The sequence below is a fragment of the Rousettus aegyptiacus genome, unplaced genomic scaffold (assembly GCF_014176215.1).
Source record: "Rousettus aegyptiacus isolate mRouAeg1 unplaced genomic scaffold, mRouAeg1.p scaffold_m13_p_13, whole genome shotgun sequence".
NCBI lineage: Eukaryota > Metazoa > Chordata > Mammalia > Chiroptera > Pteropodidae > Rousettus > Rousettus aegyptiacus.
Genome location: NW_023416288.1, coordinates 14,197,346 through 14,210,992, shown reverse-complemented (window position 1 = coordinate 14,210,992; position 13,647 = coordinate 14,197,346). Strand labels below are relative to the sequence as shown.

At 34.6% G+C, this 13,647-nt stretch overlaps 1 protein-coding gene across 1 annotated transcript in view; it reads right to left on the bottom strand.

Moving 5' to 3' along the window:
• ZNF804B (zinc finger protein 804B) overlaps positions 1-13,647 on the bottom strand; it is a 438,988-nt gene that overhangs the window by 391,317 nt on the left and 34,024 nt on the right. The window lies entirely within an intron of this gene.

The window sequence follows — 13,647 nt, the reverse complement described above, 5'->3', positions numbered from 1 at the left end:
ATTAAGTGCTCCAACCAAAAGATAGAGCGGCTGAATGGATAAGAAAACAAGACCCCTACATATGTTGCTTACAAAAGACACACACAGAAAAAAAGGAAGAGGATGGAAAAGATACTGCCTTGATGGACCTAAAAAGTATTGTGCTGAATGGTCATATAAAGACAAATATTGCATGATTTCACGTATATGTGGAATCTAAAGGATAAAATCAACAACAACAAAAGCGGAAATAAACTCATAGAGAATGTTTAGAGGGATGCTAGATGGGAGGGGGTTGGGAGACAACAAAAAGCAAGGCAAAGAGATTAAGAGGTACAAATGAATAGCTGCAGAACAGACATGGAGATATAGAGTGCAGCATGGGGAAGATGGTTAATAATGTTGTAGTAAACATGTAATGGGGAAGAGGGGTGATTTAGATATAGATTTAATGGAATGATCAATTTGAGAGTAATGTGGATCTCTGATCACTATATTATACAAGTGAAACTGGTACATTATTGTATGCCAACTATAAATGGAAAAAGAACTCATTGAATGGTACAATGTAAGTACAAGCAACTAATTGTCTATTATATTTCAATAAAAGCAAAAAATATTTTGATGTGAAAAAATAACATTTTAAATGTATGCAAATACATTACACAAACATTGATTGGATTTTGTGTATCTTTCAGAGCTAGCGATCACAACGTTTAAAGTTCTCCTGACGAATATGTATATATGCATATATATTTTAGAGGTATAAAGCAGGAGTGAGAAGATGGTTAAATCACTGGTACATTGTTCAGTTTGGGGACAAGGAAACCTAACTCACTGTCCTCTTGCTACCCCCGCAAGTTGATAGCACTTATTGACAATGCCTAAGAAGCTCGACTTTTTAAAAATTTATTTACATTTTAAAAGCAGACCACTTCTCCAGTTCGCCTTTTGGAAGAGAGAAAGTATTTAAGTTGAAGCTCAATTGCTCAGCCCATGATGTGGTGTCATATAGGCTTATAGCATTCACTGCATCAGAGACTGATGCTACCTTTCACCCTATAGCTCATGCTCACAGCAGGGGCCTGACACCCAGAGAATTTAACATCTTAGTGCTGTCTTTTCCACTTTAATTGTAGGAACTCCTTTGGCTAGAGAATTTGATCTTGAAGGAGAAAAAAATGCTGCCTGGTATTTTGAATTCTCTGTTTATACCCCTCTGGAGGGAAGAAAGGAAAAATTGATTTAATTGTACTCAAGGATTTATTTTAAAAACAATTATATACTGACTTTCAACCCCCCCCCAAAAAAAAAAGTTTGAAAAATCTAAAAAGCAGTCCATAATCTTACATAAAATTTATACGTGGAGATCCTTCATATTGTATAGGTCTCACCAATCTAGAAGAGGTCCAGTTTAATTTGTATCATGAAAAAAAGAGACTGGCATCCAGCACTAAGATTGTCACCTGCCTACTCAGAAAAAATGAGTAATTCAGATAAATAGGTGCTGGCTTCAGACACACTGATCATATTTCCAAGATACTGTTTCAGCAACACACTCTGCATTCACATTATAGTCAGAAGGATCATTCTTTTCTACTAATGTAATACAGAATATTCAAAATTTAATCTAGCTCCTCATATGGTATAGTTGAATTTTATTTTTAATTTACCATCTTCCCACCAAAACAAATATTCTCTTTAATTTTACTTTTCATAACAAACTTTGCTGTTCCTTTCATTGTCCACTGTTATACTTCATAACATTAAAATGGCTTAACTATAAAACATGATAATGAAATATGCCACTTAAATTAATAAGTTAAAGAGAGAATAGCAATTATAACCTGATAATCTTTGTTAAAACTTTCACAGAGCATGACTATGCTTTTGTTTTTGCTAAAAGGATTTTTTTTCCTGAAAATTAGCTTTTTGAAAGTATAGGTCATAAGTGTAAAGTTGTCTTCAGACAGAAAGGCTATTGATTATTTTTTAATTCACAAAGAAAACTGCTTGTTAAAGACAAAGATATCCGCTAGGGCAGAGACCCACACTTGGATTTCAGTATAATAAAAACATGACCAAGAAGAATTTTCCTCCTTTTATGAAGTACAGATCTTAGAAAATGACCTCCTAAAAAAATCTAAGACCAGCTTGGTTCTCAAACATATCACTGGAGGCAAATTTCTAACAACTAAGGATAAGTTACTGGATACAAGTCACATCATTGGCCTCTACTTCTGAAAACTAATTATTATCACTTCTCACAAACCCTGTGACCTGGGATCCAAAAGGATAAAAAAAAAAAAAGAAAAAAAAAAGGCCTTTAGTCAAGACTTGAAAATTAAAAGTATCCTGTCTTTTTACTGTGGTACTATCTTATTATTGAAGATATACACATACACACACATACACACACACAAGAGAAAGAAATAGACAATAAATAGACAATAAATAAGGTCCAAGGTTGATAGGTGCAATATTTTAGGAAGTAAATTAGAGATTTAGCCCATCAACCAATGACAAAGGCAGGCTATTTCTTTATCTTGTAAAAATGTTTCATAAAACTACCAGATATGAAATTAATCTTACATGTTTATCTCTATTTTATGATAAAAATAAAGTTACCTTGCTCAACCAAACATAATAAAAAAAATATATATGGCTTCTCTCAAAGCCAAACATCCCTAACAAAAATTATAATCATAAACAATTTTAATTACAGCAAGTGAAATCAATACTCCAGTTGTTTTGACTAAAAAAATTTGATAATTCTAAGGAGTTGGTGATCCAAATAATTATAATATTGGCCCTGACACTTATTATATGATTCTGAGAATTATGCCTTTATATTTATGCTTTAATTCATCTTCACTTATTAATAGATGGATTTTTCTGATTATATCACAATTAAACAGAAGTGGTTTAGCCAATTGAAATTTGTTAAAAATATTCACATAGAATCATAATTATTTCTACTAACTAGATTATCAAGATGGGAGTTACCACCTTCTAGTTAGTTCAGTCAATAACTTGCAAAATGTGATGTTTAGAACCTCTCAAGGCTAAAGTAGACACAAAATGATTATTTATTCATATTTCACCAGAGTCCAAAATACCTTTGCTTACGAACTCTACTGGAATAAGTATCCATACTGAAATGACTTTTATGTGAGGTCAACAGAGGCATATATATATATATATATATATATATATATATATATATATCTGAGATGTGCCTGTCATCAAGACAAGGAACTAAAGTGACAGATGAGGCATGAACCAGGAAGGCATTCATGCATCTCTAGCAAATGCCAGCACTGAAAGATGATGATGGAAGACCAGGCGCCTGCACTCCCCCACTGCAACGGTACTGTGGACCCTGGGAATTTGTCCTCCCAAACAAAGTGATTACCCCAGTATATTTTACTATCTAAAACTCACTTCACAAAAAAGTAATTGTACTTTATGATTACATACAGTAAAACTACATTTAGTATCCTATGAGGCTCTGAAATGTCCATAACTGCTAGTGTTAGTGGGTGTAGTTTCTGAAGAAATATGGAATTGTCCTGAATTAAAATGGGCAAAAGGGCTTTAAATTTAGTTTAGGCTGAAAATATTGAAGGATAATAAAGATTTGTTGGATAAATTAAAGAAAATTTGTTTAGATATTTAGTGCACAGCCAATCTTTAAAAATATTTTACTGTGTTGTTTTTCCTACATTGCTGCTCTGGTTACATGAAATAAAAATGATATAGTCACTTAGACTTGGATTCATATTACTCTCACTTTAAAAAAGAAAAACTTTTTTAAAGTTTTAAATTCTAGCCTAAATCCTCATCGTATATACAACATACAACAATGTTTTAGTAGGCATTACTAAGATTTTGCCTCACCAAACATTCTGAATAGTTACTAACACCATTAAACATGGCGCCCATCATATTACTTCTCTATGTAAAAACATTTCATGGTTCTCTATTGAGCTTCACAAAATTTAGATACTATGACTGTCTTGAATAGCTCTAGCCATCACTTACTGAAACATCTATTGTATTTCCTGAAAAGTACTCAAGTAAGAAATATCTTTCTATAGCAGTATTTCATGTAAATATGTTTTTGTGAACCTTGCTATAAGCAACTTGAGGGGAATAATATCAATTAGTTTCTATGTGCTAATTTCCTCAACTGTAAAAGGAATATGGTATGTCAGCCATGCTAAGATCCCTTCCATCTCTAAACTTCTATTAGTTTAATTTTCTCCATTCCACACAGCACATTAATCAAAGTTAAACCAAAAGCAAGCACTAAGGTATTAAAGTATTGATGGGTGTTTTATATGGACCAGAGTAGATACTTGCACTAAAATTATAAAAATATTATACTCCAATAATAATTATATTTGTGGGTGGAAGGCAACTTTGCTATTACTCAAAGATTTTTAAAGTCATAAAAAATTAAGATTTGTTGTGTTTATGTCACCTGACATAAAATGCACCAGTATGTTAGTAAATCATGTCTTTAGAGCTCTTCCATCTGCCAAAGCAGCAAAAAATAAATTTCATAAAAGAGGAAAAGTAAACATAATTCATAAAACATAGTTATTTGAAGTCTCCAAAATCTCTGTATAGAACTGACAATCTTTAAATATTTTCAAAGTATACAACACAGCATTCCATTTTGCTTCACCTTCCTGGCTGGACACAATGGCAGTAAAATAATAATAATAATAATAATAATAACAATAACAATAATAATAATAAATAATAAAAATAGCATGCTAGTTTTTAATAGAGAAAAACCCAGGATCATTGTAACATAATTACCCTGTAATTCTTCAATTCTTCTCCTCTACAATCTACTATCAGAGTGCTTTCATAGCCAGTGTTTAGAGGAGTGGTCTAGTCCTCCACCACTTATTCTACATTGACTCACTGAATGATTGCAGCCTGGCCTCCTTCAACCACAAGTGGTTGAAGGAAACATCTCCAGGAAACTTGTAGCTGCCAATAGTAGGTCACCTCAGTCCTCAGGCTTTTTGGCCTCTCTTCAGCATTTTACCACTACCATTCAATTTTAAACTTCTCTTGTACATTGATACACTGACCTTTGTGGCCCAGAATTTTTTTTGTTCTCCACCTATTTCTGATGTTTTGTCCACTCTTTCACTGGCTCCCCCGTGCCCACTTCTTAAAATTAGGTGTTCCACATAGTAGTACCTGTCTACCTTCTTCTCTCATTATCTTAACAACCAACTCTTTCCTCAATGTGAATGACAAGCAATTTGCATCACAATCCAGACTTCTCCAGATCTCCAGACTTTAGTTGTTTTTATGCCTGGATGTTTCTATGGCAACTCCTTTCCACGTAATATATACAAATTATTTTTCTTCCTAAATCTGGCCTTTCTCCTCTATCCATCTTTATCGAAACAAACAAACGAACAAACAAAGCACCTTATTCACCCCAGTTACTGACATTCAAGCCCACAGAGTCATCTTTAAACCCTTGCATAGGTCATCTCCCACATCCAGTTGATCATGTCATGCCTATGCTTGTGACGACTTGAATATCTTCTTCAGTCTTAGTAACGGCCTCGTTCAGGCTCTAACTGTCCACTCTACTAAATCTTTAAAAACCCAACTTCCTCTCCTAAAAGAATACCCTTTAGGCTAGTCATATAAAGATCTTACTTCATGCAGGTTTTTCTGAACTGAGGTTCCTGGACTGTGTCTTAATAATGGCTCCCTCTCTCACCTGTCTATCTATCTTGATTCTCAGTCACTAGGCCCAAAGATCCCTGAGTATAGATCCTCCTTGTTCAACTTGGACCAGCATCTGCCATTTTACAAGTTTTAGCTATGAGCAGATTCCTAAACTAGACTATCCCAGAGTCACAAACAGCAACACATGCATTACCTTTCACTAAACATCACCACAACCTTAGTGGTTTTTAATGTTATTTATTTTCTGAGCAGCCAATAATGTAGGCATATTAGAAATTTTCAAAAATGAAAAACAAATATCACCACTAAATACCATCAATTTTAACATTTGGCTAGATTTCTTTCTATTCTGGTTTCTACATCTTCTTAAAAAATAAAATTGGTATCACATACTATATATTATTTTGTGCATTATATCATTTACTTTAGAGAATAACTGTTTTTGTATGCATTTAAAATAGTCTTCAAAAAATGGTCTCAGGGTACCATAGTATTCCATAATTCATATATCTATTTAATTTTTCAAAGTTCTCTTTTCATTCCTATAACCATCTTTATGTTAAAATTTTGTCAGTAATTTTATTTATTTATGCTATATACCTTGGAAGATGCATTACCTAATCAAAAAGTATGAAATTTTTAAGCTCATGATCCATATCATAAATTGCTTTCCAGAAAAGTTGAACCAATTTACTCTTTGAAAGGAAGAAGAGCCCTCATTTGACAACTGCATATTTCTTAAAAGTTCTCAGGCTGCCTCTAGTATTCCAAATCTCTAATTCCTCTGCACTTCTCAGGCAATTTTCTAAAACATAGATTATAAGCATCAAAAAATCCCAGTGATTCTGCTACCCAAAGAGTCAAATTCACACCTGAGTATGGCATTGAGTCCTTCACACACTGGCAGCTTCCTCTCTTCTCCTTTCCATGTGTCCCCTCTGCTCAGCCACTAGTGTTACAGAAACAAAAGGTCTGCCTGCATTCCAAAGGAAAGATACATGCAAGTTTGCAGCAACAAAAGTAAGGATTTATTTCAGGTCCTGGAGACACAGGAGAGATAATGATTACCCCAACCTGGCTCCTCCAGGTGTTTTAGGAGGACAGATTATATAGGGAAAACTCAGTCATCATGGAAACTAGGGGAGTTGGGGGTGTGGGTGCTACTGATTAGACAACTAGTCGGGGCTGTGGTAATTGATCATTGTGTTAGGTTCTGGAATCAGCCAAGGTGCCATCCTGTTTGGTCCCAGGCCCGTGGGTTGCTCTGCTTTGATGTGCCTGGAACTGAAACACATCTAAGGCTAAGATGTTATCCTCTGTGTAACTGAAACTTATTGTCCCCATGATTACAGACCTGAGGCTCAATAAATCTTATGTCCTAAGGTGTAATGATTTAAGGAGCAGGAATACAAAGGTAGAAGGTGGTAACGGCAAGTAAGTCACAATGCCGTTATCTGGACAAAACTAGCTTGAATCAGAAAAAAAAAAAACATATTAAAGAAATGAAATTAAGTTTGTGTGCAGTTACGCTAGCCTATGCCAGCAGGTCTACTTTAAGCTACACTGAGACTCACCTGGAGAGGCTTTCAGAAATATGTTAGAGTTCCTTTCCACATTAATAAAATAAGAACCAGGAGTTGTTTGTTTTTTTTTTTAATTCCTCACCAGATGATTCTAATAGACAGCCAAGGTTTAAGTCACCACAAGCTAGCCCATTCTTTCTTAAAGTGAAATAGGTAGAGACACTTGGAGAACACTTGTTTAAAATGCAAATAATTCTTGGACTTCACTTTAAGCATACCAACTCAGACTTTTTAGGGCTAGAGACCAGAAATCTGCAGTGTAATACACCTTCAGATTCTGTGGTTTGAGAACTACCCTCTAGCCAACCAGACTATTGCTGTTTTCTTAATGAAGTGCCACATTTGCCAACTCTGTAACATGTGCACTCAGCCCTTTTTGTTTCAAAGATATAGTCTGTTCATGCCTTCCCTGCCCCCACACCCACACACAAATCACATCTGTTTTTTATGCTCAGTTTAAATGCTCGTTCTTGCAACCAAGTTTAATTGTTCCAGAACTTTGTGTGTCTGATGTTCATTATTAACATCTTTGTTATTCCTTCTCTCTGGCCCTTGTACTGAGTATAATGGTAGAGACTGTATGCTACACTAATAGAACTGAGTTTTTCACCTACAGATAAAATAACTGATTCATAAAAATTTCTCCACAGTATTGGCACTTTTTTTTTTTACAAATAGTAGACATATGTTAAATATTTGAATTGAATAACAAAGTAGACTGAGCTGTCCTTGATAAATAATTACCAAACACTGTTCCATAAGGTTTTCAGCATAGAGGAAATGCTGGAGAAAGTAATCTAGTCTTCCTTTTTAATATAAATCTTCAAATATCTCATGATTTGGCAACTAAGTTCATTCTGTTTTGATCTGCTAATTCAAGTGTATTTTGTCTGCTTAGTTTATGTAAGTGTTCTTAGTGAAAGGCTCCACCCAAGTTTATTAGCCATTTCTTTAGATGAAGAATTCTAACACTGATCATTTAGATATGTCAAAACACACACAAAAAATGTTAGGGGACGTGATCTAGAGTTTTCTGTTTCTCTAGCACATGAACACAAGTAAAAGGTTAAAGCGAAATCTATATTTCAGGTACCAGAAATCAAGTTCTTTAAATGCACATCCTCACATTCTAAAGAAATGAATCCAAGAAACAGTTATCAAGCCACTCACCAATTGTTTCCTGAAAGCTGTGCCCAAATAAGAACTCTTCCACTAAGCTTTCTAACAAACCCCAACCACCTTTTCTATCTCGATGTTTCTACAGCACTGAACATCATTCACATATTATTTATTATATTTTTCCCTGTATTGTGGTGATTCATGGACATCTCATCACTCTTACTGGACTCTAAACTCATAGAATTAGAAACCAGTTGTTTTTCATGTTTGTGTTTCTTAGAGCGCCTATAATATTACCTGGCATATCAAAGGTGTAGATAAATATGAGATGAATGAAAAGATAAAGACAATACATAATTTTGTTGAATCACAGGTATGATGTATTGGTTTACCTTTCAATTTACTTTATCCAATCCATAAGCTATCCTCTACTTCCAAAGGAACTGTCATGCCATAGAGGAGCAAAGAATGACCTTATGGCCATGGATAAAGAAAAGAAATAATTTCTCTTCTCTTTACCATAGGTAAAATGAGTAGGGAGGTTATTGAGGGGATGCTTGAATGTACGCAAGGTACTTAAACACCCTATGCTTCACTTACCTCCTCTATAAATTGTGGGCAAAATGTGTCTACCTTAAAGGATTGTCGTAAAGATTAAATTAATACAAGTAAAAACATCTAGTACATGATACATGGTAAATAATTAATGGTATGTAATCATTGTAATCCTTTTTATCTGCCTTACAAAGACAAAATGACACTGAGAGTTTGATTTTTCAGAAAGATTTGGTTCCAGAGAATAAAACCAGAACATAAAGTATTTAGTTGATATGAAGTTTCACTGCTTGATTTGAGTTACAAATATATGTTGTAGATTTATGTAAGACAAGTTGGATGACAAGGTTGGTTAGGTAGAATAATTGAAAGAGGACTCCTCATCATAATAAGTTTCAAGTTCTGCCACTTGTCAGTTGTTCGAATGTGGCTATTTGGTCTAAACAGATCACTTCGGGAGGAAAAACAATGATGTCTCCTTATCCCATTGGCTAGATGGAAGAGTTCTGCTTGTATCAGCACTTGAGAGGAAATAACTGGTCCTTAAAAGATGCAACATAAGGATTGTGACATCTGGAAACTCAAATACTGAGCATCCATTAAGAGGAGAGTATACAATTATTGTAATTACATATACCAGTCAATCAAACTGTGTTGATTCTATTTCTATCTGCTCAAAACTTTTACTCTTGATACTTAAAAGTAAGGTTGATAAAAGTCAAGAAAACAAGGTAAGTTGGCCTTAAATGTCTTGGATAGCCATGTGACAATGAAAGCAAATTTGAAAGAAGCAATCTAACAACTAACAATGCATCAAGAAATGGAAAAATACATTGGGAAAATGTAGGTCAGACTATTATCTGCGGTGATAAAAGTATTATTCTAAATGCATCATGTTGAACCACACGAAACTGTAACTATCAGACAGTTTTTAACTTATAGAAATAATCCTTTTATACATTTTAAGCTTTGATATTTTGTATAATTTATATAGAAATTATAATGATGAAAGATTATCATTTTCTACTAGGCTTATATTGAGGAACCAATATATAAAAGGGAAACAAAAAACATGCATGAGGAGAAAAATCACAATTGAGCTCTTTTGTATAGGGGCAAAAAGTAGAAAAATTATATTGTAGGTAAGAATGGTGTCATGAAAAGGAAGACTCTTACCTATAAATAAAAGTTTAAGTTTATGCATTCAAAAAGGGTTTCTGAATATCAATGCCCTATAAATTTTCTCACTGAGGCAGTGTTAAGTAACAAACCCTACCGTTGCATGTCCTCATTTTCTATCTGGTATAATACATTATTGGGGATTGGAAATAAATTTAAATCACTCTGAACATAATAAAGCTATGCGCTCACTCTCCTGGCATTCCATCAAGGGGAAGTAAACAGAAAATTTCATAAAATTAGCATCTTAAGGTCTTAAAGTTTCATGCTCATAGTTGAATAGGTGAAGTGGAAAAATCTAGAAAAATACCAGTGGCAGAAGACTCTTATTGTAATCCAAATAAATAACTAGAACTATGAAGGAGACAGGAAAATCAAGAACCCATAATACATTTAAAATGAGTAAAAAGACTTAGTAACAGAATAGGTTTGGGAAATAAATTTTAGAAAACATGAAAAGATAAGACCAAGGATGCTGTTAGCCTAGGAGATGAGAGGGGGAAAAAATGTTAATAAGACATAAATGGTTTTTTTTTAAAGGGAAATATAAAGAAAATAATCACAGTGTTGGCATTTAAAATTTGAAAGGGTGGCCGTGCATCTAAGAAGAGTTGTAAATAAGATTGTGATTTAGCAATCTTCTGTACAGAGGAAATATTGGAATGGGAACTCAGTTTTTTCTTCTTTGTCAACCTCAAAAAACTCATTATATCTGCCATGAGACTTAAACTGAGAAAGAGTCCAAGTCCAAAGTTAGCCTCAACAGTAAACACTTCATGGTCAATCAGCAATGTCAATCATCCAATGTGGGTGCAAAAGCAACATCAGAGAACACCCACCTGCCCTCACAAAAAAGAAACATAGATGGTGCTGAGATAATTGGGCAAGGAGGTAGAGTGAAAAAAGATCTGTATGATGAGCACAGAGCCTTGGCATTGTCCAGAGTTGGGTCTGAGAAGGAATTGGGCTAGGCCACAAATAGAGATTTGGATAGAATTTTGGGAAAGTACAGAGTTATGGAAACCAAGGGAGGAGAGAAGGCCATCAAAGAGGTTGTGGTCAACATAATTACATTCTGCAAAACATAAGAGGAATGAGGGTAAGAACTGTCCCTATACTGGGCAATGACAGGCTTCTATGTACTTTGGGAAAGATCGTATTGTTTCAGGGAGTGACAAAGTAAATAACGATGAGAAATTATAGTCGATTTTTGTGAATCACACGATTAAGGAATTATTAAGTCATCTCTCAGCCTCTACTTTCTGGGATAATTTGTCACTGTCTATTATTAAAACCAGCTAATTAGTTTGAATAACACAAGCTGTATGGGGGTGGGGGAATACTCTAAGGTTTAATTTTCAAAAATTAAATAAGAATATTTTCTAATCTTGTTTTAAAAGTATGGTTTAGAGCTCAAATAAATGCAACTTAAGGTATGGTATTATTAACTTTTATTCTAAAAATTAACTTTAATTCCCATTAGAATAAGAAAACCAAACCTATGGAAAAACTTTCTTATACAGGAATACCTCATGTTATTGCACTTCATTTTGAGTTATGCTTGCAGATATTGTGTTTTTTACAAATTGAAGGTTTGTGGCAACCTTGCTTCAGGCAAGTCTATCAGTGCTATTTTTCCAAAAGCATTTGCTCACTTCATGTATCAGTGTCATAGATACATTTAGGTAATACTCACAATATTTCAGACATCTTTATTATTACTGTATTTGTTATGGTGACTTGTGATTAGTGATCTTTGATGTTACTATTGTAATTGTTTTGGGGAGCCACAAATCACATACATATAAGATAGGGAACTTAATCAATAAATGTTGTGTATGTCGACTGTTCCACTGACCAGCCGTTCCCCTGTCTCTCTCCCTCTCCTTAGGCCTCCCTATACCCTGAGACACAATAATATTAAAATTAGGCCAGTTAATGACTCTACAATGGCCTCTAATTGTTCAAATGAAAGGAAGAATCCCATGTCTCTCACTTTAAATCAAATGCTAGAAATAAGTAAGTTTAGTACAGAAGGCATGTCAAAAGCCAAGATAGGCTGGAAGCCAGGCCCCTTGTGCCAAAGTTAGCCAAATTGGGAATGCAAAGGAAAAGTTCTGGAAGGAAATTAAGAGTGCTACTCCAGTCAACATACCATACGAGAGATAAGAAAGCAAAACAGCCTTATTGCTGATAAGGGTAGTGATCTGGATAGAAGAGCAAACCAGCCACAACATTGCCTTAAGCCAAAGCTTATTGCAGAACAAGGCCCTAACTTTTTTCAATTTCATGAGCCCGAGAGAGATGAGGAAGCTGCAGAAGAAAGTTTGAAGCTAGCAGAAGTTGGTTTATGAGGTTTAAAGAAAGAAGCCATCTTGGTAACAAAAGTCTAAAGCGAAGCAGCAAATGCTAATGTAGAATCTGCAGCAAGTTATCCAGAAGATCTAGCTAAGATGATTAATGAAGATGGCTACACTAAACAACACACTTTCAATGTAAATGAAACAACCTTAGATTGGAAGAAGATGCCATCTAGGACTTTCATAGCTAGAGAGGGTAAGTCGATGCCTGGCTTCAAAGCTTCGAAGGACAGGCCAACTCTCTTGTTAGGGGCTAACACAGCTGGTGATTTTAAGTTGAATCCAGTGCTCTTTTACCATTCTGAAAATCCTAGTACCCTTAAGAATTATGCTCAATCTACTCTGCCCATGTGCTGAATTACAACATATCTATTTACAACATGGTATACTAAATATTTTAAGTCTACTGTCGAGACCAACTGCTCAAAAGAAAAATAATTCCTTTCAAAATAATACTGCAATTGACAACGCGCCTGGTCATCCAAGAGGTCTGATGGAGACGCACAATGAGATTAATGTTATTTTCATGCCTCCTAGCACAACATCCATTCTGAAGCCCATGGGCCATGGAGTAATTTACTTTCAATCATTATTTAAGAAATACATTTCATAAGGCTATAGTTGCCATAGATAGTGTGATTCCTCTTCCAGATCTGGGAAAGGCAACTGAAAACCTTCAAGAAAAGATTCACCATAATAGATGTTATTAAGAATACTTATGGTTCATGAGAATAGTTCAAGATATCAACATTAAGGAGAAGTTGGCATTTAGGAGAAGTTGATTCCAACACTCATGGATAACAGTGAGGAGTTAAGTCTTCAGCGGAGGAAGTAACTGTGGTGGAAATAGCAAGAGAACTAGAATTAGAAGCAGAGCTTGATGATATAACTGAATTGCTGCAATCTCATGACAAAACTTGAATGAATGAGTTGTTTCTTATGGATAAGCAAAGAAAATGGTTTCTTGAGATGAAATCTACTCCTGGTGAGGATGCTGTGAAGATTGTTGAAATGACAATAAAGGGTTAAAAATATTACATAAACTTAATTGATAAAGCAGCAGCAGAGTTTGAGAGGATTGACTCCAATATTGAAAGAAGTTCTACCATGGGTAAAATACTATCAAATAGCATAGCATTCAA